General features: G+C 40.1%; 1 protein-coding gene across 1 annotated transcript in view; it reads left to right on the top strand.

Annotated features, from left to right (window-relative positions):
• Window positions 1-18,985: 18,985 nt before the first annotated feature.
• Window positions 18,986-25,627, top strand: part of MYL10 (myosin light chain 10) — a 50,967-nt gene continuing 44,325 nt past the window's right edge. The window contains exon 1 of the mRNA XM_027791124.2: window positions 18,986-19,133. The gene's annotated coding sequence lies outside the window, so the exon portion shown is untranslated. The remainder of the gene's footprint in view (window positions 19,134-25,627) is intronic.

The raw sequence follows: 25,627 nt of genomic DNA, 5'->3' as shown, positions 1-25,627 counted from the left end.
ATGCCACTCAGGGAGCTCTTTCAAGGTACTGGAGCCTGTTAGATGTTTGAATTCCCTTAGTGGTCTACCTTGTCAGCTCTAAACTTCAGGAGACAGTTAAGCCCCAGATCCCAGCTTGCCCAAACTGTCTTCACACTGGCATTTTTCTCTGGTTTTAGTGCAGACACTCAGTTTCCCTGGCTTAAATTTATACCACATCTCTAGAGGAAGTGTGAACACAACTAGGTCAGTTGCCTGGGTTCTGTGAACTCAGAATACAGCACAGCATCCTGAAGTGATGTGTGTATATTAGGACTCCAGACAAATCATACTGAAAATTTAACAGTAATTACAGCAACAACATCCTTATCACCTGGATGGAAGTCAAAAATAACGCAGTGATGAAGCCAGAACACAAGGCAGGTCTCCTGAGCCTTTGGTACTGGCCATTCCCAGCTGCCTATGGCAAGCATGCCGATTTGGTGTGGTTATGGCGAACACACAGCAGCTGGTGGGAACAGTCTGAACTGCCTAGGGGAAGCTTATGGTTACAGTCCCTCTTCCAGCTGAGCTGTGATCTGCCCAGGACAGAGCAGTGGTTACAGAGGTGGAACTAAACCGTCCCTGCCTGTCTCCAGTTTTAACCTGGCAGTCGTATCTACTCTTTCACTCCCTGCTCATTCCTGAGAATAACCAAGGCAGGCTTTGCAGCTAAGAATACAGTGCTGGTCTGACTACTGCCTGTCTTCTGCATCCAAAGCAGGATGATTACCTGACTTGGAAGTAACTACGTGATTAAGGGAAGAATGACCTTTTTGAAGGGGCAATTTAATGAAATGTCATTTCCCTTAGCAAATCCTGTATTTTTTCTCCTTATGTTCACATCTACTACCCTTGAATATACAATTCAGTCCTGTAAACTTCAATCTGTTACTGAAAATCGTACTTATGACCAGTTTTGATACTTTTTTGATGCATCTTTAAAGCAAGCCATAAGACTCTTTACATGAATAAATGAAATTAACCTTAATTTGCGCCCTAATTTGAAGTTCAAACTTAACATAATCAATATTTTGTGGTCTTCTACAATCGGTTCAAGTCTGTTTATCCAAGGAAATTATTTGTTCCCCTTCTGCATTTGAAGTAGAAATGGATGTAATTAATGCCACAAACTATAAGAAATTGGAAGAATTAGGACTCTGAAGATAGAGAAATATACCATGTCCAAATTCACTACTTGTGAAGTACATGCACACTCCACTTAATTTTTTAATGTATAATATATACACTGTTTCTCAGCAAGCTATCCCTATTCAGCTTTTTGTAAAACTTTAGCTCTTCAACAATGACTGTAAAGCCTGCTTACGCCCCCCACCCCCACCCCCCACCCCAGTGAAAGCGATTGTATAAACTGAGAAGTCGAATTTGCTGAAATCAGATATGAGAGCAGACATATACTACCAAATAAAATGCATTGTTTTTGCCACAATGTGTTTTTGGATGAGCTACATTTATAACCAAGTAATTTGCTATCAATGTTTCATTGTAATTTACTCTCTAAAGTATTCATCATGTCATAAACTTCACTAGGTACAAGATCAGTTCATTCTAATTTTAAGATTGTATCATAAGAAACACTTAGCACATTGTGAAATAAATTCAAGAAGCATTTAATCACTGCAAGTCTGTCATGCTCATCTTTGTCATCCTTAACAAACTTTAAAATTGCAACTGGGCAATTCTCAGCTAACGTAAAAAGTAACATCTAATAGCTTTCAACTGCAAGTCAGACAGATAATCATCTTGTGGGGACATGCCTCAACATTTCTGTGCATTGAAGGTTGACAAAATGATATAGCTTCCGTAATTCTGAAACTCTTGGCAGCTAAGGAGAAGTGATTGAAAACTTTGGTTATACAACCCTCAAGATCAAATGATTATTTGATCAAACACTTATTTATAAAATAATTTGCTGTTTTACAGAAGATGAGGATGCTTATTTTGCTTCCAGCTAATTGCCCAGCTCATTTTCCTGTAATTTATAGACAGTGATGCCTCCAAAGGTTAACATTAGTCTTGTTAGCCCAATGTGAATAACAAAGCTCAGACTATTTGACTTTATGAATACTTCTTACATTTTCAGATATTCTCATACAGTTTCACTGATGCCTTGCAATAACAATAAACCAGATTTGTTCATTACTGTATGGCTGAGAGGAAAATGACTGTCAAGAACACTTCATTATTTCCATGGTTTGAAAGTTTCTGTTTGCAGAGTAATGCTAGTGCAAATCATTCAGAGTTGTTCAAACTTATTTTTGCATGTTTAGTTGCTATTTTCTGTTTAAAATTAGTAATTAATTTTTTTAGAAAACACAAGTTCTTGTTTATGAGTGAGTGGAATTTGATCTCGTACAAAGTGGGCAGGAGATATAAAACAGTCTGCTTCAAATATAGTTCCAGTTAAGTCAGTCAGCAGCAGCCCTGTGGGAGTGAATACCCACATTAAGTCTCCAGGTTGTTCTCGGTTCTCTGCCTCGCTGTGGCAGAATCTCCAAGCAGTAAGATCAATGTAGGAGTTTACTCCATTCTCCCTCAGTTCTCCTGTGAAATTATAATTAGGTTTTTGTGCTAAACTCAAATGCAACCATTTCCCTTTTGTTTTCCACCATGTATTTCTGATTCTACCTTCTGTAATGCTTTTAGAAGTGCAGAGCACACCAGCAATACAATATAGAAAATCTCTTTATTGTGTAACAGAGCAGCTGCTCTGCTCTAGAGCAAACTGTTTGTACTGCTTGGATAAAAATGTCTAAAAAGCTCTAGGTAAATGTTATCCTAGAAACTTCTCCACATCTGCTCACTTCTGTTCCAAGGTCTTGTGCTATACATAGAGCTGTAACTTAGCTTTTCTTAGAGCAGGAGTTTGAACAAGGGATCTCAGAGGTTCCTTCTAACTCAAGGGCTCTGATTCTTTTCACTGATGTTCTACAATAAATTCATTAGAACCTGTACCTGTCTTAATGGAACTTTCTATCTCTACAGTGGCTTATAAGGGCTCAAGCTCAACTCAAAGTTGAGTCCTCAGTTTAGATTCCTCATTTAGCCTCTTACTTCCCAAGGGCTGAAGATAAAATTCAAGCTGGGTATGCAAGACTTCTACCACAGCAGTGAGTTGGCCCAACAGCATCCCCTCTGGTTACCTGCAAAGAAGTTGAAAACAGGACCCAGAGGTACCTTCATTTATTCTTTGTCTACTGGATTCAGGTTGCTGGACTGGCTTGGGTTTTGGCTCATACTTCTGATCTCTTGGGAAAACTGAATCTGGGTAAACTCAGATATACACTCTGGTGTAGCGTTATGTGTCATGCACATCTAATCAGATGCAGTTTTGTGTATTTTTTCTCTTGCAGCTGGTAAAAATCAAAGGATAGTAAAAAGAAACTGCAAGCAGGCAGCTGTGTGAACCTGAAGTGTTTGAAACAGGGCAAACTGAATGTGGGGAAAGATGTAAAATTGGGGCAAATGTGACCATTTTCAAAGCTGTGCAAAAGAGGCAGAGAAACCCCTTGGGGGCAGGGGTAAAGTCATCATTGCATTGAGTAGTCCGTTGTGATTGTTCTCTGATGTGAAATGGACTGAAAAATGATGGGATTTTCCCCCTTTAATTTATTGGAAATGTGAATGACTCAGTCGTGCTTTAACTTATTTTGTGCCTGCTTTATTTGGAGTGTGCTCTGAACAAACAGGGCTTTCTGTTTCCATACTCCTGTAGAATTTGCTTCTTGCCTCACTTTTTTTTCCTTATTTTCTTTTTCCAAAACTAGAGGTTTGGATAAAAAGTAGCCATAACATTTCTGCTATCAGAAACATACTAAATTCATTCCTTTTAAGCCAGGGATAATGAAACTCCAAAACTCTTCAGAGTCACTTTGAGTGACTGACTGCTCATGAGAATTGTATCCAAGCTTTTCTTTCCAACCCCTTCCTGAATGTTACCAGAAGACCAAGCCTTGAACCCAAGATCTCTTCCAGCAGCAAACCCACCATTCCTTCTTGCTAGCATTCTGTCCTATTGCCCATCAAAGGACATGGCTGTTTGCAAACTAACATCTGAAACGGCTTGATTTGTGGATAAGCAATACATTGTGGTCAGCTGCGAGCCAGACTACAGCATTCATGAAAGATGAGGAAGGTGGGTGACTCACGTGGTCCAAATAGATGGAAGGCAACCTCTGGGCCAGCCCTTGCTGTCCAGTTAAATGTGATCTCAGAGCTGAACACGCTGAGCAACTCCAGCAAGTCTGTGTCCAGTTCTGATTTTTTGGGTAGAAATCAGATGACATGCAGCTTAAGGCTGAGTTTGTGTTTAATTAGGGGATTATCTCAAATCTGAAATGGAGCCTCTTTGAAGCGTGTGAACCAAAGCTAGATAAAGACTCCCACAAACCCCTGCACACTGGAAATTTATAGGTTTCACCCTGTATTTATTTGCTGTGGCTCAGTTTGAGGTAAAAGGTACAACTCAGCTGCCACAGCTGGACTTTTTTTCTGGTCCACATTTCTTTCTGGAGGCTGCTTTAATTTGTTTGTTGAGCAGATCATCTGAAATCAGATTGGCTGGAGCTGGAATCGCTCTGCTCGGCTCCCTTAGCAAATACACAAGGTCTGAGAGGTGTCTGGCTGCATGTAATGAAATGAGCTGACTGGCAGTTTAGCATTCCCCTGTGTAGGAGCATCTTAGGAGTAAGACACTTAATTATTATTAACATTCTAATTGGCTTGTGCGAGTGCGGATGTGTGTGCGAGGCTGCGCCGCCTGGCTCGTCGTTGGTAGAGAAGCCACATCACATACTTTCCAAACTGGCTCCCTCTGGATCAAGCAAAGCCTGTATCTTTTAAAATTCATATCTCGACCTTCAGCTGTTTCTAGTAGCAAAACCCTAAACAGACTAAATGTGAGGGGGGGAGGACAAAAAAGTAACTATGTTAAGGAAACATTAACAGGAAAAAGAACATCTTGGTAAGGTCTGCAGATAAGAACGGTAAGAATTGTTCTCTGCAGGCGATGCCTGCAGTACAACTTGTCCTGTATGTTTTAGCCGCTGCTCTATGCCGGCATATAGGGAGGACATTAGCTCTTAATGGGAAACATTAGGTGTTTAAATCAAGAACATTTTTCCACAACGTGAAATTCTGTCAGGTGACTGCTGAAAGCTTCGGTTTCTGCTTCTGGCTCCCGAAGTTACTTCTTGTTAGAGGCTTGCCACCTAGTGCTGGCATTCGGTACCGCTCCGCTGTCTTCTGCCCTGACTTGGTGCTGGAAAAGCCCATTTAAAAAAGAAAAATGTTTATGTAACATAAGCAGCAGCTTCTACATGCATTGACTGTTTGGCTCTTAGCTTTTGCAAAGGACAATATTTGCTCTGAGACAGCAGCAATACTTGTTGTTCCGGTGAAACACGCTGCTTACACTGACAAACTAAATCAGAACGGAGGGTTTATTGTAATAATATCCTTTCACCCTGCTTTGGTGGAGTGAGGCAGCCTAAAAATGAATGACTATAGTTTATAGCAGGGTGCTTGCCTTAGTGTGTAACTGCAAATGACAATCAGTTCTGCAGGGTACAAAGATTTTTTTTGATGCATCCATGATTGTCTGGCAGAGAACAAACACTATTCTTATAAACTCACACTTTGGAAAAACATAAAAAAACCTGGCAATTTAAAATAGCTTCCTTTGTGTTGAGACCATCTCTCTGAAAGACATAATCTGACCATTCAACTGTATTTACAGCTCTCTCCTTCTACTGAGTTATAATAAAAACAGAAGCAAGATCCTTAGCTTCCTGTATCTGCACTTAATTTAGCACTAGCACTGAAATCATCTTACCCTTTCATACTAGAGGAGTGATTTCTACTACCTTTACCCTTGTTAAGAACAGCATCTCACACTGAGTTGTTTTTACAGAAATCTGTGAGACTTAACTACATTTATAATCAAGTTTAGGATGCCAGAGTCTGGCCTAAGGTTATCTTGCTTATGGAATTATCTCTGCTTTGGCAGCACCAGTTTTCTCCTTACATATTGCAAAAACCCACTTGAACTCAGACTGTGGAAGGTGCTGAGCAGCTGCAGTTGCCACCAAAGCCAGTGACTGTTGAATATACTCCACATCAGTCCAGGCTCTGCTCATCACGTTTATTTGACAGGCAATAACCTTTTTATTGAACCCAGCACATTACACTGATGATCCACCCTTCAGCAAATATGATTGTAATAATCACTTGGTATTTATTTAACAGCCAATTGCTGTCTTTTGGGAAAGAGTCTATTTACATAGTTCCAAATTAAGATTAATATATTTTGCAATGGTTATTTAATAAAGGCCAATGTAGGGGAGTTGCTTACTGGTGAGAGGTGAGGATGGCAGACCAGGCATCTGTGTAATGCTTGATTCTGCCACCGACTTGCTTGATGACCTTGGGCAAATCTCTTAGCCGCTACATCCTTGTATTTATTCCCTTGTAAAACTGGTATAATAGTACCCTGGTGCCATGAAGCTTAATTACTGTTTGTAAAGGATTTTGACCTCTCCAGCAAGGAACTGCATGAATTATACTATAGCTAGCCTGTTGACCCTGAATGAAGGAAATGTTTGCAGCTGTTTGTCTAGAGGAATGTCTAGTTAGAAATACATTTTAGGCCAGTGAAGTATCTTTCATTTAAGATAAAAGAACACCTTCTTCCTCCTACGCTCTCCACCAAATGTCAGAACTTCCTATTGCTCTTAAGTGTAAAGACTAATTTTCTCTGAATATATGTATTCAGGAGCCTGGCCAATTCCCCTTGATATTGATTTAATTGACCAATTGATGAGGCATGTAGGATTTTTTTCTAGTGCCTAGCTTGGGCTTTCCTCATGTTATAGTATCCGACTCTGACTCCTTGTCCTGTTTCTTTCCTCTCCCTCTCCCACTCCTCCTTAGGAATATAAAGCACTTCAGAAATCGGTCTAGGTTTGTAATAAGTTACTTTAATTGGAAATTTTTTTTATTGGTATGCACAGGTTATCTTTAAATTATTTACTGATGTACTGCCAAGCACTGCTCATTTAACCTCCTTCCTGCTCTCTTTGTATATGGATTCTTCTAACGATACTGGCAAACAACCTTTTAGAGAGCATGCAACGTATTTCTGCAATGAAAATCCCAAATGGAAAGCTAGAAGACACTGCCATTTCAGATATGTCATGTCCCAGTCTCGTAGGTTTTGGCACTCAGTCTCCAACGGTCTTCATGGGCATCCAGCACCTTGCAGGGTGGGGTGCTTACCCACCCCCAAGCCCAGGCAAGTAAAGGAGAGAGGGAAGCCTTTTTTTTCCCTGCTTCTTTTTCTTTCTTTCTCTCTTTTCTTCCCCCCCCCCCCCCCCCCCCCCGTGATCGTTGAGCCACTCCGACGTGAATTTATGTGTGTAATCATCTGTGTTGTAATTGGCAGCCTGGCATATGAGTCACTAACCAAATTAACTGAAGTTTCCTTTGGGGAAAAATGTAATCAGTTACTACACTCAGATACATTGCAACAAATTAACTCTTACTGTTTGTATGGGTTTAGACTTAGCTGGCTGATGGTTTCCTTCCCCAAACCAAATGGGAGAGGGAGCCAATAACAGAGAGGGTTAAAAGCCCTAGGGATGGAGGTATCCTGAAGTGTCTTTCTCAATGGCTCCTGGAAAGTAATCTGCAATATTCTGTACTCTAAGTGTTAAAAAATCATAAATAATACCCATCTTGTATTAGGAGATTGACTTCAAAAACAGTAGGATGGAAAATTACATGTTTTGCTTGTTTGGGACATTTAAAACTTTAGTGCTCCATCATGCCAGATTTTGTTTGCAGCCCAGATTATCAGACCTCCACTTTCTGTGGGAAAGAAAGGTGAAATTTTCATATAATCCCATGATTCAGGAAGCTGGGACTTTAAGAAAAAAATCCAGTGTTGCAGAACTAAGAATTAATTGGTCAGTTAGCAACACAGCACTTGATTGTTTTTCTTCTGTAGTGAAATCTGTTCAGAGCCCAAATCTAAGCAGCACTGTGGAAATAAATGATAATATTTTTTTTAGTTTGCTGGCTGAATCAAAAAACTAGTAAAAACTTTGTTTTAAGTCAAATGAAATATCTTTGAGCTGAAATGAAACATTTATTTTCAAGATTTTTTCACTTTAAAAAAAATATTCAGGTGCTTTATTTTAAAATGTTTTCATCTCCATAAGTGTTTCTTCCCCAAGTCTGGTAGATAGTTCCAGTTGAGCTTGATCTGCAATTGTCAGGAAATAAAATATTCTACTAAACAGGTCACAATGGCTGATCTGAGAGGGCCTAGTCTAGTGGGTGACTGCAACATTGGAGGACTCAAGGCTTTTAAGTGGTAATTGCTGCTTAATAGTCTCAGGGGGCAGATATAAAAAGATGTAGGTGTCAGTCTCTTTAATCTCTGAGGTTTTGGTATCTGATGTTTTTTACCTTTTTACTGCCTGAGGAGCATAGGACTCCTTGCTGAAATGTTGGTAGGAGGTAGATAGGTTAACCAGTATGAAGTGATATGCAGTAATGCAACAAGAAAGGAGATAAATGGTGTCTGAGGGACCAAGACAGCTTTCAGGAGGACCTTGCAGCCTGTGTCCTGGGAAGTCTAAGTGGAGCCTCCTGGACAATTAAGATTTTGTAGTGTCTCTGTGTAGAACTGTACTCTATTAGTTAGGGAAAAATGACGTATGGTACCTAGTAGAAGAGAGAAGAGGAAGGCTGTTTGAAGATAACCATGGTGGACAAATTCTGCAGTTGAGGCATAAACCCCATGATACTGATCAGAGAATGCCCTGCAATTGCTGGACGTATAACCAGAACATAATTTTGGCCCATTCTTGTTCCCACTGAAGTCGGTCAGCTGGTGCAGTGCAGGTTAAGTTATGACATCTGTTTTAGTTTTAACCTCAAACTGCCTTTAAAAAGACTCACTCGGAAAAGGTGTGAGGTATTTTCTTTTTATATATATATATATTTATTTATTTCTTGGTGTCCTTGCAAAAACACAGCACAAGTGTCTTAATACCACTGTGATTCTTTGGCATGACTCTGACTTCTAACTATGCTAGTTTGCTTTCTCTTTTATCTTTTCAATTCTTTTCTTCATATATTTATTTTAATAACTAGAACAATCTATTTTTGCAGTTGGAAGAATGCAAAATTCAATTTATCTCACAGAACACCTAAAATTAATTCACGCAGAAAAGGGGTGGTAGAAGATTTAGGTCCTGACTGTAAGCTTTTGACTGGAGCCATTTGTCATTTTGCTCCATGGATTGGAGCAATGAAGGTTTTATAGTGTGAGTTCTTAGAGTGTCAGAGCTGTGTGTGATCTCACACTGCTGTGTCAGGGTTTCCTTTCTCATGCCTTCCTAAGTGGCCTATACAAATCTTATCTGCTTGAGACTGGTGTAGAGTGGAGCTGGACTGGACATGGTCCTACTGTCTTCTTTTATACTCAACGTGAAATTAGTTCTGTGCTGAGGATATGGCACAAGGCATCTGGATCACTTGTGGTCTGCTGGTGGTTTGTATGTGGGTACAGGCATTGTATACACAGGATGTTCATCTGAACTTCTCAGTGGTCTAACTGTTCTGTAAGACGAGCACTGAAAGAGTGGGGCTGCAGAAATCGGAGATAGCAACCTGGAGGTGTGTTTGATGCTGGATTTTGATGAAGCCAAACTGGGGATACATTCTGGTCTTTGAAGATACTATCTGGGATCACATGGCTGAATAACCCTTTGAAGGAATTAGGTTGCTCACTACCTCCTGCTGATCAGTTCCATTTTCAAGTGGTAGGATCACTTTGCTGTGGCAGAGTGGTACTAGGGCAAAGAAACAAGTGTAATGGAGTCTCTGGAGTCTGGCTTTAGTGATAATGTGGAAACACAGGGCTGGGCATATCTTCATGGTAGGTGCTACCAGAAATCCTCTTTGGCCTAAGCCTTGGAAGGAGCACGTATCAAGGGCTTGTAGCCTGTTTCAGCCAAAGCAGAGCTTCCCTGAAATGCCTTTTTGATGGAAAATGAAATGCAGAGAGCAGTGGAGGTTCTGATGGTGGGGATGCTTTGTGGCTGCTGAAGGGGTGGGGGGAGCTGAGTGTGCAGGTTCCTGCTCCTTTCAGTCAGTTTCTACAAGTCCATGCTTGTCAGCACCCCCTTTCCCAAGGCTGTTTATCTTCCTGTCTGTTGCTGAGAGCTCTTGGATCCAAACGAACTGAATTAGTTCACACCTGCCATATAAACCAGCAATACTGTAATAAGTGAGTGGGCTTCACTGCTGAGAGCTGTGTGTTTTAGGTGCACTGTGAATCTATGCTCTTCTCTGTCAGTGAAGGAGAAGGCAGGGTAGCAGGACTGGGTCAGGCCCACCACCTGCCATGCTTTGCAGAGTCACTGGGAGCTCCAGGGTGCCTTCAGAGACAAGAGACCTTCTTCCTTTGCCTGTCACAAAACGAGCAGTGATGGCAGGGGAGGCAGAACAGCAGTCAGATTTCCCACTAATGCATGTCCTTCCTCTAACAGAGGCTCTTGGCCAGGCCCCCATCACATTGCTGAAAAACTGAATAACACCCAAACCCTCTCACTTCGAATCAATGGGAAGGGAATGGAGGAAGCAACAAGGAGATGCTTGGGAAATGCTCCCTTACTGACACGGCCTCTGTCACGTTGCAGCGTTCAGCCTGCTCTGGGTTTTTGCTTGTCAGGATGTGTGATGCCCTGGAGTATCGAGGGGAGAGGAATACGCCATTTGATCTTGCCCAAAGTGGCTGCAGTAGCCCTGATTCCTCAGCTTTCATTGTTGCGACATTATTAGTGTTATGCCAGAGCTGCAGAAAGATCTTTGAAATGTGTGTTATAATCGATGAAAGGCAAAATTTGCACTTGGGAGTGGTATAAATAGTGCATAAATATCCTTCTTGCTGTCTGCACTGAGGTGAGTCTTGTCTCCAGAGCTTCCACTGGTTTTATTGCTTATCCCTACCCCCTCACCTCCACCTCCCTTCACAATACTTAATTGACTGACTTCATCTTGGCACTTTCTGTGTCTTGCCGAAAGAACAAACTCAAAATAGCTTTCTGGGGTGCATTTTGGATGTTTGGTTTTTTTTTGTGCCACTGAAAGAAGAGATGGTTCTTTTAAAGAATGCAATTTATTTTACCCACTTTCATCCTGAGTTTGTACATGGGCCATTAGCTGCCAGCTGAGTGGTAAACACATAAATGGTGGTGGTACTGCCTACATCTCAGATCCACTTTCTCCCCTCCAAAAGCTTTTCCCTTCTCCCTAGCTGTGGTTATGAGCTAGCAAAACTCACTTAACTCTTTTTCACCAGCAGAATTAACTTACATTAATGTTATGAGTGCTTGAGGCAAAAGAGCATTAGTCTGTTACACCTCCTCTGAGATGCCTCCTCTATGGTGTTGAACAGGTTGAATGACAAAGCAGTCATTTAAAAACCTGTTTGAAGCTCATTTACCAAGAAAGGGAAGTTTTGTAGCTAAGTTGTTTGGGAAGTAGAAAGTCTCAGTTCGGTTCCCAAAAGACTTTAGAATCTTTTGTCATGAACCTGGAATATGCAATCTCTGGGTTTCCTGACCTTTATCTTTCTTGTAGCAACTTTCTTCTCTAGAAAAGGCTATCGGTGACCTATGCTGGGGGCATGGCGGTGGCAAATGTAGTCCTTTATCTCCCTTGGTGTATTAAATGGGAGATAAGACTACTTCCTTGTATATTTTCTGTCCTTTGTTTAGAGTGGGAGACCTCAGCTCAAATGGGAGCATAAAATACAAATATAAAATGTAAACGAATGTCAGTGTCTTATAATCTGTTGTTCAAGTTAACTAGTATTGGTGAAGTGACTACAATCTCGTACTCCACCTCCATAGGTCATGTTTATATGCAGGTCTCATTGAATTTCTGCGTAGTTATGAGATCTTGAGGAATAGCTGGAGCCCATTTTACTTAGTAATGGAGTAGGTTGTGAATAGGTCTGTTGTTGAAGCATTTATTGTTTTTCAACTTAAGTTATGGTTTCATATAAATAATATATGTAGCTAGTCAATGCTTGGGAAATGCATTCTTTTCCTTGTGAAATATTTATGGACGTCAGTACCTACTAAGTACCCAGTAAATGTTGGGAATACAGCTCTATAGTAAGAAGGCTTCGTTGTCTTTAAAGGCTTTGTCAGAAATTGGCAGGGTAGGAGAGACCTGTTAGCTGAAAGATGCTGGAAATCTTCCCCCATCCACCCTGCCCCCATCTGTGTGGGGTCCATCCACCCCCCCAGTATTTTGAAAATGGATTTTATGTTGGTGAAAGTTTCTGTACTGACAGGAAAGACAATGGAATCCTCTACATCAGTAGGGGACAGTTTTGTTATGAACTGGTAAAAAAGATAATTCATACTGCAATTGAAATCTGTTGGGATTTTCTGTTGTCAATCAAATAATTAAAATTATCTGAATATTTGCTACAATAAATCATAACCTCCAAAATACTAGCACTATTCAGTTGTGGCACAATGTTGACAATGTAGAACTCTCAGTTTCTCAAGTCTTTAGGGTAGAAGTGAGAATTAATCCAGATATGGGTTTACTGGTAGGATACTCCTATGTGACATGCATACTGGAGTCATCTGAGACTCCCCTTGACTTTTCTAGCCTGGAAAGAGATGCTTCTGTGTAAGAACTGTTGTGATTTAAGACAAAGAAATTCTAGGCTCAGGCTTTACCTCAGATAATATTGCAGTCTTGAGATTCACTGTTGGAAATCGTATCCTTTTTGTCACAGGGCTGTCCTGCTCTTTGACTGGGTGACAAGACTTTGTAATGAATGAGACTTCAAAGAAGTGGACACCAGATATTTTTTTTCCTCCCCCAAGAAATCAGCATGCCAGTTCCTGAGCTTGAAACAGGCACTTGGGGGTGAACACTTTGAAGTGTAAAGGTTTTACAAAGGCAACTAGACAGGAGCAGAGATGGCTGAAGATCTTCCATGATGAAGTTTAGTCCTGAAAAACCCACCCTGAATTCAAGAATTTGTCAATCTGTTTGAACTGATTCAAGTCATCTTAATAATTTAAATAGTAATTATTTATTTTTTTTGTCCAGTTTTGACTCCTACAGGCTGCAAAGAGACAGCACCTGCATAGACCCATGAAAAGCTGCCTTTGTAATGCTTTCTGCAGTTTCCTGCTCTGGTGGCCCGTGAATGGATGAATTTCTTTTTTTGCTTAATAAACAGCCCCATGTATCTGTCTGGAACTCACACCATTAAAGCCTTAACTCAGGAATTTAAAATGATGTATTCTTTTTCCCTTACCTACATGTTAAATCATAAACAAGCTTTAGTAATAAATATTTCTATTTTATATGTATATTTTTATGCCTTTATCCCAGTTGTCTTTTCAAGGCTAAGGGCTTCAGTGTTAGATTCTTGCTGCATGTTTAACAAACAAATAGTGAAAAATAAAATATGCTGATGTGGAGATTATTATACATAAATCATTGAAAAATGCTCTTTTTTAGAGAAGGAAATCACAAAAGGAGTCATTGACCTGAATAAAAGAAGCTCAGCTGTACTCCAGAGAATTTGCCATTTTCGATACATGTTAGTGCTTGCTAACAATTGTAATTTATTAATCCTGTTCTGTCTTCTTTTTCTCTCTACTTGCACGTTTGCTTTTTATTGTAAGCAAGAATTGCATTTATTTTCCAAGAGTGTAAATTGATCTTTTGGTCACTGATAACCACTAAAAGCTACTTGATAGTCAAAACAATCTCCCAAAAGACCCATAACCAAAGTAGGTAAAAAAGGCCTCCTCAGCAGATCATTCAATTTTAATATTTCTAAGAGAAAAAGCAGTATTTGCATCCTGAAACAGAGCCAAGGATATTCTGGCCTGATTTGCAGGTCATAACTCTCCTCATGGTCTGTTTGGAAACAGAAGCTCCCTGCCTACTGCAAATTGATGTAGCTCTGCTGCTCCAAATGAAATACAGTTAGCTATGCTGATAGACTCAAGGATATAGAGTGGTGATAGGATTTTTCATAATCTCTGGAAAATCAGGATGTCTGTTTTGCTATTTAAGTGGGACCTGAACTCCTGGAAATTGTGCTTCTCATGTAAAGAAACTAGAAACAGAGTTTAGAGAGCATAGGTACATTACTATATGCTCTCTTATTTTTATTTGCATCTTGAGTGTATCTGTTGTATAGAGGCTTTACTTGTTAAAGAGCTGTCAGGCCCCTGCTTCCACCCTTGGCATCCCGAAGCTTCCATCTACATCCAGTGTTTGCCAAACACATATTCATATCCATGTAGAGATGTATGTACATGCCCACCTGAACTAATAGATGTGATTGTCTTTTTCCTCATGTCTCTGTTTTCCAAATGAAGATGCAATACTTCAGTATTTTATATTTCCAGCAATCAGAACTAAATTCTGCAAAGGAGGAGGCAAGAAATTAAACATCGTTCAGGATCAGGTAATCTTACCTCAGTAAATATCCAGTTCTAATTTGTAAGCACCAGGTATCTGTCTCAAGCATGAATTTTCTCTCTCCCAATACTTCTTCCAGTTAACTGTAAAATTGCCTAGTTTCACTTTGAATTGAGCTGTAGTCTCAGCACCATGTCTTTTTTTATTTAACAAATGTTGACTTTTTTTTTTATAGGATCTCTTTTCTTCCTTTGTCAATGCACTCAGAATTTGTCCAAGGAGGTTTTTTTTCGTGCGTCTTCCCTGTGGTACGTTGTAAACTTACTGACAGAAGCAATTGAGTACTTAACCAATCATTAGTGCTTGAGTTTCCCCTTCAGCTGCAGCCATGCTATTTCTGAAGGTAGACTGTGATGTGCCTGCTGTCTGTATTCAAGTTTTAAATCTTACTCAGATTCAGTAGGTGCTGTGCATAGCTTAGCTCTTGTCAAATCTGGAAATTATTTTTTTCTGTTATGTTGGTAAGATGAGGTGCTTGCTGGCTAGAACACTTGTTTTCCTCCCCCTCCTTTCAGTGTCTTTAAAAAAATATTATTGAGGGAAAAAACCCATATGAAATAAACCAGCATGCAAAGAGAAATAACCAAGAAATATGTGGTATATTTGTGCCATACATTTTAGTAAATTCTTAATGTGGACACAAGAGTGTCTGACTTTGTAGATAAATTTCTGTATTCTTCGCATTTATTGAATCAGCAGTGTACCCATCCATTATGTAATACTAGCAGCTGGTCAGCCTTTCATGTGATGTACAGTTTCCTTTTCTTCTTGTAGTAATGAAAGAATAATAGTATTATTCTTCAGCACCTTTCAGCTAATGTTTTAGATTATCATCCAGCTACCAGTTACTTATATGTAGATGCAGATCCTAATTTGCAAGAAGAATTAGCTTTGACTAAAGTGTTTGTTTATACTGATAGGGTTGGAAAAGAGCTTCTTTACAAATGGAAACTGTTGGACAGGTTAAAGAAACAATTGTCAGTATCATTGCTTCTATGCGCCTGAGCCATTTTGGAAAGAGGGTTCTAATTATTGGCCTCAGCCAAAGAGAGGGATATAAAAGTCTGTATTTCACAATCCTTCCCTACATCATAGGTGTCTCTCGGGCCCTCTGAGAAAACCTGTCCCTGCCTCCCTCAATACTAGGAGGTCACAGTATTCTTTAGCACGTGTGCACATTCCTCCTTTTTCTCCCTTCTTTCACTTCTTCCTGAATTTATTTACTATCTGTGTTGGGGAGCATTTGACATTGTCAGAAACTGGGTGTTGGTGATTTGAAACCTTTTTTTATGACACCTCACTCATTTTCACTCACCTGATACATCCCACATTATTTTGCAGTAATTAAGACCATAGTGAGGAACAGTGAGTAGCTGAAAGGAGTGGAAACCAGTTCTCCAGTAGCTACAGAGCTGTAGCAAAAAGATCATCTGATTCTAGCTGTGCAAGGATCTTGCACAACTCCTGCCAGTTTCTCTCTGAGACCAAGAACAGAAAAATAAGATGTTAAGAAACAGTAATGTACGGAAGGCAAAACAGCAGACCACTGACCTTTCCTGTGCGGTCTCCTGCCGTGCTTCTCTAAATGATGTTTTATCCTAAAGAACATATCTTTTTATTTTCTCTTAAACAAACAAACAAACCCAACAGCACACTTTGGGGAACTGTCAAAGAATTTGGGGTCTGATTCACAGCCTATTGAGGTAATAGAAAATGCTTCTCATTATGTGTATATCGGTTGCTTTTTTAGAAATGGTTGCAATGGAAGACATTAAGTTGGGCAAATGTTAAATGTCTGGTATCAGACGAAGGGCTCCCTTCTACAAAATGCTGAGTAAAGCTGGCTACAAAGCAAAATATCTGTTTCAGAAAAAATGTGGATATTTTAGAACTTTTATCTCATCAAAATAAAAATAAAAGCACTTGTTAAAGACAGAGCAAGTGAACAGAATTTTGAGGGTATTCCTTTAAGATGTAGGAGACCGGGGTTCATGTTTATGGTCTACAATACCTTCTTAACTAAGATCAATGTGTTAAGCACAATTGCTTCTGTTGGATTCGTTCTGACCCATTCCCTTGGGCGGAGGAGAGACAATGACCCAGAGTTGGGGCATTTGCAATGACTGTAGGAATACTATGTCAAATCCTTCCTCTGCTTTATTTGGAGCCAATTCCATCTTTCCTTTATCACATGGTATAAATCCACTTCACCAGGGAGTGTGCTAACCACTGGACTGCTGGTTATGCTGGGATCCTTTCCCAGTCAGGTTTTGTTCATCAAGATGGGCTGGAAGATTCTTCCCAGCAAGTGTTTTGTTGAAACTGATGTGTTTCCCACAAAAAGTTTCAGTTCTGAGAGATCAGCATTTTCTGCGCCCCCTTCAAAAGAACAAAACAAAACAGAACAAAATAAAAAAAGGTCTTGTTGGAAAATTTCTGACTAGCATGAGCACTGATGAGGTCAATTGACCGCTTGCATCCTCCCAACATTTATGTCTTTTTATTTCAAAACAGCTAGACAGCAGCTTTTCTGGGCAGGAAATTGCAAAAAGCTAAGACTGCATTTAAATAGTGCATTCAACTGCAGCTTGCACCAAGTGCAATTTTGAAATAATCTTTATATAGAAGATGTTGTCTCAACTACCTATTGAACACATTGAATCTCCCACGTGCCTAATCTTCCTGCTCTGCACAAAACATAAAATTTGTCTCTTAAATATCAGAGCCAATATCGTAAGAAAGAAGCCTAGAAAAAGAAACTTTAGTAATATAACCCTTAAGTCCCTCCCAAAAGAGACTTTCACTGTCGGATGAAAACTAGCTGGGAATGTGTATGTTGAGAAGGGAGAGAAAGAAGAGATAAGGGGGTCAGAGAGGTCTAAACAGCTCTTGCATGGGTTTATCCCTAGCAGGAAGACAAAGAATGCTAAACAAAGATTTTATTTGCATTAGAAATGTGACTATTATATGCAGCGGGTGTGGGGCAGCTTTCCTAGTTAGCAGATTACTGTTTGTATTCCTACCTCTGCTGTAGGTCTATCCAAGGGTTCTTAGACAAATAACTTTCCCCTTTGTGCTCCTGTTTCCCTAGCTGTAAAGTGGTGTCAATGACATTTGTTGCCTTTGTAAAAGCACTTTGAGACCTGTGGGCAAAAGGGTTGCATTAGGGTTGTTACTAGTTCAGAAAGAGAAAAAGCTGTAAAACGGAAGTTTGAAGTCATCCTTATCTTCCTATGTCTCTTTCCCTTTAGGGCTTTTTTTTTTTTTTTTTTCTGTTGGGAAGAAACTAGTGAACTTAGAAGTGGCCAACAGTCTTGACCTCTGAGCCAAGAATCAAACCTTCCTGTAGCTTAGTTGTAGGATGCAGATCATGTGCACCAAAGGCGTATGCAGGTATTTGGAAAGTAATATACAGGTGACAGGTGGGGACAATTCTCTGGGTGTCCCATTGCAAAATGCATTTTGCTAAATGGAAAGCTGGGTCAGAGGCAAGCCAGTCACGCTGACCTCAGAGTAAACATCTTTTCCCAGCTGGAATTCAGATGGGTCAGCAGCCCTGCACCAGAATTGTTCTATTGCTGGTCACACAACGTATCCTGGCTTGAGGGCTGTCCTGAGCTACATCTCAACTCCCTGTGCTTCAAAGCCCCAGGTAGGCACATACTCACACTACACCCTCCTTCAGGTTATTATTGCTCGTGCTTGTTTACATGATCATAACACTTAACTATCCTAGTATGCAGTGACTGTCCCCAGAAGCTTCTAGTATGCATAGATGGGGCAGGCACAAACAACTCATGTGTTTTGCTCATGAGTAAAACAAGACTGAAGCAAAGATAGTATGCATTAAATAGGAATCATATAATAGTTTTAAAAAAAACATTGCAATGTTGACATTTTCTATACATGAATTGTCTGCATTTAGGTCACAATAAAAAAAAATGTTTTAATGCCTTTGAGCCTGGATCACCTATTCCCAAGGGCCTCACAAGCAATCAATAATACAGCAAAGCAGCTGTATTTAGAGACTTTGTTCTGCCATTTGATTCCTGAACAGATTTTTCATGACCAAGACAGACAATGAAACAAATAACTATTCAAGAAAGCTCATTATAGACTGAGATCCCATACTCCAGTCCCACAGCTTATTGTCCACACGGAAACACAGCTGAGAAATCCAGCATTGCTTTATCAGCAAAGTTACAAATATTTACTAAGGAACAGAAGTCAAATAGGAAGGACTGTCTAATCCAAGCTATGCATGCTTAGAACTGCCCTAAGCATGAAAACAACTGTTTTTTCTCAAATTTTCTTGCTGTATGGGTGGTCTCTAGTATTATCCATAAATTTTTTTTTTTTTTTACTTTGTGCAGGATAAAGAGGATAATAACCATACCAGCTTCACCAGCCCATGGAGAGAACAGCTGAAGAGAGCATGTGAAATTGCTATGATGAATAGCAGAAGAGGGGAAAGCTTCTTGCAGTGAGGGAGATCTAAGCAGCACTTCAGGCCAGGAGGCATACTGAGAAAAAAATATTTTGGATGTAACCAGGTAGGTTGCTAGTATTGTATTAAGAGTGGTGTATGGTATTATAGAACAGAAAGCCAACCGGTTCTCCATGCAAAAGAAAAACAAAAGAAAATGAATGCAATAAAATATGCGGTTCAAGCCTTATTTAAATAAAGGAGGGAAACAAGGGCTATTCCAAAGAAAGAGTTCAACTCAATCAAAGAAGAGATTCTAAAAAAAGTAATCTGTAGCTTAACATGGGCAATAAGAAGTTTACCTTGAAAAATCAATTGCAGTTGCTGGAATAGTTTCTCTCTTGGTATATCATAGTATCTAAGATTCCAACCAGTATTACAGTCTGGTATGCTAGGCACTGTCCAGTATGCCAGCACTGCTTGCTGTCACCATTTCCAGATTCAGTCTACTCAAAGACTAATGAAAAAACCAGCTCAAAAGAGGTCAGTCTTCTGACCGTCACACAGCAGAGATCTACGGTGCTGCAGATCTGATGCACGGCCATCTGTGCTAAGTTCCTAGTGGCTCTGAATCACCTTTTCTTCTGGAGACAGTATGAGGATAGCTTCATTAAGGTCACAGGAGCTAGGCTGTTGTGAAACTGTCTGAAGAGAGAAGAAAGCCTTCTTCCTAACTAGAGACATCGAAAGAGAAAATGGTGTGTACTTTTCTCTTAAAAATGTGTCTTGCCAAGGAGGAGCGAGGCTTGAAACCAGCGTTTCAAAGGTACTAGCCCCACTGTGCTCATAGTTAACTGTTCCAGCTTAGTGTGCAGTGATGGGCAGCGACGGTGGTGGTGGAGTACCTCTTGGGAGCTTGAAAAGCCGTGACCTAGAAGACTCTATGCCACAGGCAAGATCAAGCTGTTTTGTCAAAGACACTGACCAAATTCATAATGTATATGTATGCTGTATGGAAACCACATCTATAGTGTCCCAGCCTCCCCACTGCCTTCAGTAGCTGCTAAAGAATCCACATAGCTCAAACCAAAGAGGTGTAAGTTGATTGACCCCTTTAGCTCCAGATGCCTTTGAACTATCGGTAGGAGGGCTTGCTAAGCTTTAATCTTACTCGAGCTAGTCAACACACTTACTTTGTAAAGGCCTCAGGCCGGTTTGACTATTTGCTACCAGCAGCAATCCAAATGTTAAAGATCAGCACATTCAATAAATATTAACAGAATTCCAGGCCAACAGTTCAGCAGTAAAATGCTGCCATGTGTTAGATTTTTTTTCCTGATCTATAGCTGTTGCTGGTGTGAGTTGATGTTAGTGGCCCTCTTCTTCATTTCACTAATGACAGCTGTAAGCCTCCTATATCAACAAGCTGGCTTAAGCTATGACATGATTAGCTCTGCCTGTTTCTCTGTATACTTAGCAATCTCTTCCTTCTTCATAAAGTGTTCTAGAAGCTCATATACATCATGGTGAGACACTGAATCTATTGTTGGCTTAGTGATGAACAGATGTCAGGAAAAAAACGGTAACAGGAGAAGGTCTGAAAAAAGTATTCTTCCACAAGGGCCTTCCACATAGCAGAGGCATTAGTAAAATGCAGGAGAGTCTTTCTTCAGGTTGTTCAGTGGCAATCAGTCTGATGGTTTTTAGGTCATTCTTGAACTGATTTTTCCTCAGGCAATAAATGTGGGAAGTTAATATTCCACTGGAGTGTTGGTGGAGCTTGTTTAAATGAGAGTGTGGACCAGTCTTGGGCTAGCGTTTAGGTACATTGAAGGCACAATGTTGTAAACCTCTGGGTAAGTATATGTTACCAGAAGAGGTATGTGTATACCATTCACAAATACAATCATGCATTTCAGAAGACACTTGATTTTTTTAAAAAGTAGTTCTTGAATTCCCAAGTGCCTAAATCACTTCTGAAAGTAAAATACTCTTTAATCAAAACCTTTTGAAAGTATTATCCTCTCATTCCTCTTTAAGCACTTCAGTGATTTTTAAAGGCACTGATCACCTATTGATTGCTTTGAAGTTACTGACAATTCTGATTAGTCAGTACCTCTGGAGAAGTTTGGTGTCTCAGTTCATTTGCCTGTGTTTTAAAACTGTGGCCTCTGCTTTTAATTGACTTTTAAGACAGGTGAAGTTGATAAAGTGAACGAGTACAAAAAACTTAAGTGCAGCAGAGGATTACAAAGTGGTGAAGATGATGAGAAGAGAGATTGTGGCTGGGATTAAAAGGCAGGATTTCATTGGGATGTTTTTCTTATGTCAAGACCTCCTTTTTATTGCCTTTTTTTTTCTTTATATGGAGTTGCACTGGAAAAGCTGCATCCTGACTCTCCCACATCCCTGTATTTTATCATAGTCAATGGTACACATCCTTGTAAAAGCAGGTTAAATATTTTTGTGGTTAAATGTCACCTGGCTTGGTGGAAGGAGAAGCCTCACATACAGGGCTGGTAGGAATGAGTCATTTCATAAGTTACAGTCTCTGCTGCTCCCCCTCGTCTGGACCTGTTCTCATCCTACATCTAGCAAGGTCCTGCCACTGAAATCACTTAAAACCTGGACTGGAGAGTTCATGCTACAGCATACTGTACTTGTACCTTGCAAGCAGCACTTCTGAGCTAGGACTGTGTTCCCTGGCTGCAGTTCCCTGTTCTTGGACTCCTCTGAGTCTTTGTGGTACGTTTCATATTTAATTTTGGAGGTCTGGGCCATTCTGCTGCTTGGGTCTCCTAAGTTAAACAGGGTCAGACCTAGTTAGTTCTTGGATGGGGTAACCTCCAAGGAAAACAAAGGTGTTAGCCTGTAGGAAGTGAGATGGTGATTCAGTAGGTGGCTCAGTTCCCTTAGAGTCAGGATTGAATTGGTAAGTCTCTCCAGGGCCAGAGAGTGCAGTACTGGCAGAGATGACATCTTCCAAAGGTCAGGGCAGGATGGAAAACTGATGTCTGTTTGTTTTGTTTGCAAGGGCATGAGGAAAAGTTCCTGCCCTAGTAATAAGACACCTCTGATGTGATTGAAGAAGTCAACAAAGCTCTGCTTCTTTAAAATTGGGAAATGACCCTTTGAAAAGATCACACCTGTGGTATTCTAGGAGGCCACAAAACACCATTCCCTAGTCTAAAAAAGCCCAATTAATTCTTTTCTAGACTTGCTGCTAGTGGAGAGCCAGCTCTGCTGTCTATGTGAAGAATGTCCTCCTTTGCAGGCCAAAGACACCAGCCTGATTACCATGATGGGTCAGTATAGGTTATGCACAGGGTAGGTTTACAGGTGAAATACATCCAGTTAAAGTGTGCTAGCTGCTAACAGCACCTCCAGTTGTGCTCCTTTCTCCTTCAATAACAGCATGAGCTAAACCAGTCTTCATAATATTATGGCTCATAGTTAGCCCAAGACTTCCATGAATGGGCCTGTGGTTTCTGTTGGCACAGTGTGAAAGCCTCTTCAGGGCAGAGCAAAGAAATGCCGTTTCTCTGGAGAAAACTTGCATCAGGTCTCCTAATTTCTCTCCTTCACTATGGCCATGTTGTATCCCCTGCCCACAGGATCAGGCTGTACAGTGCTAAAACAGAAAATAGGAGATGCTTCAAAATGGGTGGGACAGCTGCTGCCTACTTTCCTCACTCTCCCTATCTAGATACTGTTCTCTGCAAGGACAACAACTACTGAAAGGTTTTTCATCCCAACCAGGATTAAAGCAATTACTACATGTGTGTGGACAATTGTGTCCAATTGACTCTTAAAGATGTCAATTAAATAGGAAAGTCCTTTGTAGACCTGATACAGTCTGTGGCTTGTCTCAGATGTTCACATAGGAGGTTAGCTTAGAATGAAGTTCTCATTCATGCTTTATTAAGATCAGTTTGTACTTTAATAATTTTGCATCAAACTTCCTTTTTGCTTAGCACTTTTCCTGAGTTCCTGGGTAGTAGTGAATAGAATTCTTCCTGTAACACAAATCATTCTACCACTTTGGACACAGTCATGTGTATTACACCTGGCTCAAAACTTCAACTCTCTATAATGAGAAATGATGCTATGGTTCATCCCAGCAAAACTGGACAATGATCTTACCAACATCAAATTCACTCGTGAAATACCTTTCTCAAATTACTGTGAATGAACTTGTTGCAGTACAGTGCCTTAAGACGAAATCTTAGAATTTTGCCTCATGAAGAGAGAACTTTTTCAGACAATTATTGTTATTCCTTGCTTGTATTGTTAGTCTACTGAATTTATTGCATCTTTATTTGGGACAGTGCTGAATGCATTCTTAGTTATCAAGTATTGACTCACTATACATTCCTGATTTATTGAAGCCTGTAGTGGGAACAGAAGGAACACTGCTAAGCATTTTTGAAAGTAAAGTCAAGTGAATATAAAGCATATGCTTAATGTTAAATGTCTGCTTAAATGCTGTCCCAAAAGAAAGATGGATTTCTGATCCTTAAGCATTTTGCATTAAATCACAGGGGTCGAAATTCAGGATTTGTTTCACTGAATCAGTCAACTCAGTATAAATGAGCTATTTTCTGAGTAACAACTGATGGTGCTTTCTGTGCAGACCATGCTTTTGGGTGCTCTGCCTCATCTGCTGCTTGTTTTGGTTAGTCCTGGAGTCCTTTACATACAATTTCGCTAATTGCAGCTGGACTTGCCACTTACTATTTGAGAGAAAAAGGCAGAGAAAGTACAATTTCTAGATTTTTGTGGGTTTAGGCATCTTCATGACAGGTTTACTGAGCTTGCTCATATTATGCTCTTCTTGGCATTTCCTCCTTTTGAAGTCATTAGAAGCAATTTCATATTTATAAATAAAATGTCCTAATGCATCTAATATTTGATGAGGTCTGGCTGCTGCCTGCTTTTCTTTTTAATGTTTACACCAGGTGCCTCTTGCTATCAAGGAACCAAGCAATGAATAAATTTAACAGATATTTCTCTTAATTAGTCCCCGAAGAGCTGCCAATGAAAAACACTATCAGAAACATTTTGCTGCTTTAGAAAATATAAGACTTCTTCACAAAGCCACTACACAGAATTACAGAACAGCAATAAAATCATCACTTGCATGCAGAAATAGGTTGTTTACACAGGGATCTTGTATGAGCTGTGCATTTATTAGTATTAACTTCTAATCATGCAAACTTCCACACATGCATCTGAGTAGAGCCACTGAAGGCAGTGGGACAACCATGCTGCCTAACATTAGGTAAAGGCATTAGAGTTTGTAGGATTAGATCTCCATTTGTGTATATCCCTAAAAGCTTTACCTTCTCTCAGAAGGGGCAAGGAAAATTTATATTCCAGATTGGTGTAATTACTGTAGCTCATACAATATTGGCAAACTAGATTCTCTGAATGTCTGCAATGTTTCAAAGCAGTTTAAGATACAGGCTAAAGGCTGACAGTTTCTTATTCTGACTTATATTCTGCCCCCTCTGCTTTTGATTCTGCATTCAGAGCTGCCACGAGGATGTCAGTACTGCAATAAATATGCATTTATGTAGCACCTTTTTTTGAAGTTTTCTAAACATTTTACAGACAGTCCTTTATATTCACAGAACTCAAAGTATTTTAGAAATCTCTGTTAGTATTGTTATCCCCCTTTTATTGAGGGAGAAATGGGTATGTTTCAATGGAAGTGACTGATCCGGGAACCATTGCTTTCAAATCAGATAAATCAGAATTCTCCTATGAAAATTTTCTCCGAAAGATCTCAAGTGGCTCTGGGGGAAAACATAAAGTTTTTATTTCTGTGTTGCAGTTAGCTGATATAGGCAGGATTACACAAGGCTAATAAACCTCATGTGTGATGATAGTCAGCCTAGAAAACTCCTATCAACCAAGACACACAGTAATTATCTCTACTCCATGGCTGGCATATTGTAAAGAAAATCCAAGAATCCTGACTCCAGAGTTGTTTGTTGTAGGTAGATCATGGGGGTGTGGTAATTCTGCACTGAGTCTCTCCGAAATGTCAGTTTTACATGGGGCTTCAAGGGAGACTGAAATTACATCCTGGAGTCTGTTTTTCGTGTATGGTTTATCTGGCTTGCATTTGAATTGTCCCCTAGATGTACAGATAATATAGCTGTGTCCATGCAGCCCTGCACTTGAAATATACCCAAAACCTGGAGCAATGGGCAGCGGAGAGCAAACACATCCACGCAGATCTGCAGAAACCAGCCTAACCTGATGCAGCCAGAGTTAGCATATCCTTTTGGTAGCTGATGCATGGCTATCGGGCGTGTCTGTGCCACTGTCTCTGGCACATCCCATAGGATCCATAATGTTTCATTGAGGAGTCACAATCCCTGGGTAATGGAGTGTACAGGGTCATTCCATTGTATTGATCCAATCCCTGAAATAGCTAGTTGACGGGAAAAAAAATACACTCTTCTCACCCCCAGCTATATAGAAGTTTCTTAATTAGAGAGCACTATAGAGCTACAGGAACATTCTCTGCCAGCAAAATATTTCCCATAATGTTGTTATGGGAAATGTTTTAAAAGTGGCAATCAATTCTTCTTTGAAGTCATTAACAACCAA

This window comes from Falco peregrinus, chromosome 2 (assembly GCF_023634155.1).
Source record: "Falco peregrinus isolate bFalPer1 chromosome 2, bFalPer1.pri, whole genome shotgun sequence".
Classification (NCBI taxonomy): Eukaryota; Metazoa; Chordata; class Aves; order Falconiformes; family Falconidae; genus Falco; species Falco peregrinus.
This window is presented reverse-complemented; position numbering and strand designations above follow the sequence as displayed.